Here is a 5,685-nt window from a genome sequence, read left to right as displayed (position 1 = left end):
GTTCCTTTTGTCATGACTTTTCCTTCCAAATAGACAATAGTGTAAATATAATCACTGTTGTACCTTGTAAAGCTGTTTTATATTTTGTATATCTTTTTATTGTCCAACTTATAATTGTTATAATGTTTTGCATATTTTAGGGGGTGGATCAGCTTGAATATTGTAGATTCCATCCAATGTAATTATCTGCATCATTTCTAATCCCCCCCATATATTTTTTTCATACATATATTTATTTAATTTGACCTTTTTTATTTAACTAGGCAAGTCAGTTAAGATCAAATTCTTATTTTCAATGACTGCCTAGGAACAGTGGGTTAACTGCCTTGTTCAGGGGCATAACGACAGATTTGTACCTTGTCGGCTCGGGGATTTGAACTTGCAACCTTCCGGTTACGAGTGCAACGCGCTAACCACTAGGCTACCCTGCCGCCCCAATGATTTGGAAAGGTACACACCTGTCTATACACAGGATTGTGTTGAGGCACAGATCTGGGGAAGGGTACCAAAAAATGTCTGCAACGTTGAAGGTCCCCAAGAACACAGTGGCCTCCATCATTCTTAAATTGAAGCGGTGTGGAACTTCCAAGACTCTTCCTAGAGCTGGCTGCCTGGCTAAACTGAGCAAGCTGGGGAGAAGTGGCTGACCTCACCAGCTTGCTCAGTTTAGCCAGGCAGCCAGCTCTAGGAAAAGTCTTGGAAGTTCCACACCGCTTCAATTTAAGAATGATGGATGCCACTGTGTTCCTTCAACGCTGCAGACATTTTTTGGTGACCAAGCATGTTATGGTCACTCTAACAGAGCTCCAGAGTTCCTCTGTGGAGATGGGAGAACCTTCCAGAAGGACAACCTTCTCTGCAGCACTCCAAAAATCAGGCCTTTATGGTAGAGTGGCCAGACGGAAGCCACTACTCAGTAAAAGGCACATGACAGCACCTAAAAGACTCTCAGAACATGAGAAACAAGATTCTCTGGTCTGATGAAACCAAGATTGAACTCTTTGGCCTGAATGCCAAGCGTCACGTCTGGAGGAAACAGTGAAGCATGGTGGTGGCAGCATCATGATGTGGGGTTGTTTTTCAGCGGCAGGGACTGGGAGACTAATCAGGATCGAGGGAAAGATGAACGGAGCAAAGTACAGAGAGATCCTTGATGAAAACCTGCTCCAGAGCGCTCAGGACCTCAGACTGGGGCACCGGTTCACCTTCCAACAGGACAACGACCCTTATCACACAGCCAAGACAACACAGGGGTGACTTCAGGCCAAGTTTTGTTTATTTTTTAAATTTATTTTACCTTTATTTAACCAGGCAAGTCAGTTAAGAACAAATTCTTATTTTCAATGACGGCCTAGGAACAGTGGGTTAACTGCCTGTTCAGGGGCAGAACGACAGATTTGTCAGCTCGGGGGTTTTGAACTTGCAACCTTCCGATTACTAGTCCAGTCCAGTAACCTTCCGATTACTAGTTCAGTCCAGTAACCTTCCAATTACTAGTCCAGTCCAGTAACCTTCCGATTACTAGTCCAACGCTCTAACCACTAGGCTACCCTGCCGCCCCAAGTCTCTGAATGTTGAGTGACCCAGTCAGAGCCCGGACTTGTGTGTATTTTTTAGTGATCCAATACGTAATATAGTACACATCATAATTTGGTTGTAAATCCATAGAGGTTGGAACAAGTATCTATTTCATCTATGAGGTCGTGGAGGGGTCAACATTGTGGATTTTATATTGTTGTTGGATCTGATTTTAATAGTTAACATTTTGATGGCCATAATAAATAGATATGCCGATAGTGGACAACCTTGTTTTACTCCTCTTGACAGTTTGAAACTTTCTGAGATGTAGCCATTGTTTACTATTTTACACCAATGGTTTACTATACATAATATTGTGTAAGAGATCCTCCTAAAATTGAAAATAGTCCAGGCATTTATATATAAGCTCTAGTCATACTTTATCAAAAGCCTTTTCAAAGTCAGCTATGAATACCAGGCCTGGTTTCCCAGATATTTCATAGCGTTCTATTGTTTCCAGTACTTGTCTTATATTATCTCTAATGTATTGTCCATGGATTTTTTTTTTTTTAAACCCAGTCTGATTAGGATGAATAATATCCGACAATACCTTTTTAATTCTATGTGAATTGCATTTTGCTCTATTTTTTGCTTCACCATGTTGAAGTGGAAGGGGCCTCCAATTTTTCAATGTACTGGATAATGGTGTTATAATGGTGTTATAGTGGTGTTATAATGGAGTAGTTAAAACATGCTAGTAACGGTCCACTGAGTACATAAAAAAGGTTTGGCATACCATTCTTATCTATCTATCTTCTCACAACTGAAATGAAAGTTAAAGAAGTTCTCTGTTATATAAGGTGAAATGCAAAACATACAATCTTATATGTGAAGTAGAAGCTTTGACCTCAACCAGCAGGGGTCAGTGGAGCTCTGACTACAGGCTGAGGAAAACAGTTGTGACCTCAGCCAGCAGGGGTCAGTGGAGCTCTGACTACAGGCTGAGGAAAACAGTTGTGACCTCAGCCAGCACGGGTCAGTGAGCTCTGACTACAGGCTGACTACAGGCTGAGGAAAACAGTTATGACCTCAGCCAGCAGGGGTCAGTGGAGCTCTAACTACAGGCTGAGGAAAACAGTTGTGACCTCAGCCAGCAGGGGTCAGTGGAGCTCTGACTACAGGCTGACTACAGGCTGACTACAGGCTGAGGAAAACAGTTGTGACCTCAGCCAGCAGGGGTCAGTGGAGCTCTGACTACAGGCTGACTACAGGCTGAGGAAAACAGTTGTGACCTCAGCCAGCAGGGGTCAGTGGAGCTCTGACTACAGGCTGAGGAAAACAGTTGTGACCTCAGCCAGCACGGGTCAGTGAGCTCTGACTACAGGCTGAGGAAAACAGTTATGACCTCAGCCAGCAGGGGTCAGTGGAGCTCTGACTACAGGCTGAGGAAAACATGTAATTGTCTACACAACTTTAGTTCTAAAAGAGGAGCTGCAAACTACTAACCATCTGTTGAGACATACTCTAAAGTGCCTTCAGAAAGTATTCATACCCCTTGACTTATTCCACATTTTGTTGTCACAGCCTGAATTGAAAAGGGATGAAATATATTTTCTCACCCATCTACACACGATACCCTATAACGACAAAGTGAAATCATGTTAAAAATGTTTTTGCAATTGTATTGGAAATACAGAGATTAACAATATATGCAAAAGCATGTGGACACGCCTTCAAATTAGTGGATTCGGCAATTTCAGCCACAGGTGAGTAAAATCGAGCCCACCGCCATGCAATCTCCATAGACAAACATTGGATGTAGAAAGGCCTTTCTTAAGTGATCAGTGACTTTCAATGTGGCACCGTCATAGGATGCCACCTTTCCAACAAGTTAGCTCATCAAATTTCTGCCCTGCTAGAGCTGCCCCGGTCAACTGTAAGTGCTGTTATTGTGAAGCGGAAATGTCTTGGAGCAACAACAGCTCAGCCGTGAAGTGGTAGGCCACGCAAGCTCACAGAACGGGACCGTTCGTTTGTCCTCTGTTGCAACACTCACTACCGAGTTCCAAACTGCTTCTGGAAGCAACGTCAGCACAATAACTGTTCTTCAAGAGCTTTGTGAAATGGATTTATCTGGCCGAGCAGCTGCACGCACACAAGCCTAATGCGTATAGCGCCAGCTGGAGGGGTGTAAAGCATTGGACTCTGGAGCAGTGGAAATGTGCTCTCTGGAGTGATGAATCACGCTTCACCATCTGGCAGTCCGACTGACAAATCTGGGTTTGGCAGATGCCAGGAGAACACTACCTGCCCCGATGCATAGTGCTAACTATAAAGTTTAGTGTAGGAGGAATAATGGTCTGGGGCCTGTTTTTCATAGTTCGGGCCAGGCCCCAGATCCAGTGAAGGTAAATCTTAACACTACAGCATAAAATGCCATTCTAGACCATTCTGAGCTTCCAACTTTGTGGCCCTTTCCTGTTTCAGCATGACAATGCCCAAGTGCACAAAGCAAGGTCCATACAGAAGGTTTGTCGAGATCGGTGTGGAAGAACTTGACTGGCCTGCATAGAGCTCTGACCTCAACCCCATCGTTCAACTTTGGGATGAATTGGAATGCCGACTGCGAGCCAGGCCTAATCGGCTAATATCAGTGCCCGACCTCACTAATGCTCTTGTGGCGGAATGGAAGCAAGTCCCAGCATCAACGTTCCAACATCTAGTGGAAAGCCTTCCCAGAAGAGTGGAGGCTGTTATAGCAGGGGACCAAATCCATATCAATGCCCATGTTTTTTGGAATGAGATGTTCGACCTGCAGGTGTCCACATACTTTTGTTCATGTAGTGTTCACAATACATGTTAGAATCACATTTGGCAGCGATGACTCTTCCTAGATACCTCTCTAAGAGCTTTGCACACCTGGATTGTACAATATTTGCACATTATTCAAGCGCTGTCAAGTTTTTTGTTCGTCATCACTTGACCGTCATTTTCAAGTCTTGCCATAGATTTTCAAGCCGATTTAAGTCAAACCTGTAACTCGGCCACTCAGGAACATTCAAGGTCGTCTTGGTAAGCAACTCCAGTGTATATTTGGCCTTGTATTTTCAGTTATTGTCCTTCTAAAAGGTGAATTTATCTCCCAGTGTCTGTTGGAAAGCTGACTGAACTAGGTTTTCCTCTGGGATTTTGTCTGTGTGTTTAGCTCTATTTTGTTTATTTTTATATAAAAAAAGAAACTCCCAGTCCTTGCCGATGACAAGCATACCCATAACAGGATGTAGCCATTACCATGCTTGAAAATATGAGGAGTGGTTCTCAGTGATGTGTTGTGTTGGTTTTGCCCCAAACATAACGCTTTGTATTCAGGACATAAAGTACATTTCTATGCCACAATTTGTTTTTACTTTGGTGCCTTATTGCAAACAGGATGCATTTAAAAATGTATTTTTGTTCTGTACAGGCTTAGTTATTTTCCCACTGTCATTTAGATTAGGGATAGATACAAATGTACAGAATGGTTACTTGAAAGACAATGGGGAGGGTCATGCTTTTTCAATTTCAGTCAAGGGGAGGGTTTAGTGTTTTTGAAATCTAGTCCAGGGGAGCGTAATTTGTAGTTGATGAAATTTCAATATTTCTCTTTTTTTTTTGAATGAGTTGCTTATTAGGCTTTATATATTGATGTGTGCCCAATGCGGCCCATCATCCCTGATTCTCCGCTAGGCGAGCAATATCAATTACACCTATAGGCTATTTAGTGTGGTCTCCATCCTATGGGCTATTTAGTGTGGTCTCCATCCTATGGGCTATTTAGTGTGGTCTCCATCCTATGGGCTATTTAGTGTGGTCTCCATCCTATGGGCTATTTAGTGTGGTCTCCATCCTATGGGCTACTTAGTGTGGTCTCCATCCTATGGGCTATTTAGTGTGGTCTTAATCCTATAGGCTACTAAATGTCTGCTTGGAGAAAACAGTTTTATTCCTAAAATAGCTGCTGGGGATGGTGTAATTAAAACTAGGCTGCATTACACACTACAGTGGATATTCCAACCCTGAGCCCCGGCCTGCTCTGCTCTTACTGATCAAAAACGTTATTGTGTCCTGTTTACACCCAGCCAACCCCGTTTCCTTCAGAGGTGTCACTCTGACACGTCATGTTTCTTT

Source organism: Oncorhynchus kisutch, linkage group LG14, assembly GCF_002021735.2.
Source record: "Oncorhynchus kisutch isolate 150728-3 linkage group LG14, Okis_V2, whole genome shotgun sequence".
Classification (NCBI taxonomy): Eukaryota; Metazoa; Chordata; class Actinopteri; order Salmoniformes; family Salmonidae; genus Oncorhynchus; species Oncorhynchus kisutch.
The sequence above is the reverse complement of the archived record's forward strand: the minus strand, read 5'-3'. Positions refer to the sequence as shown.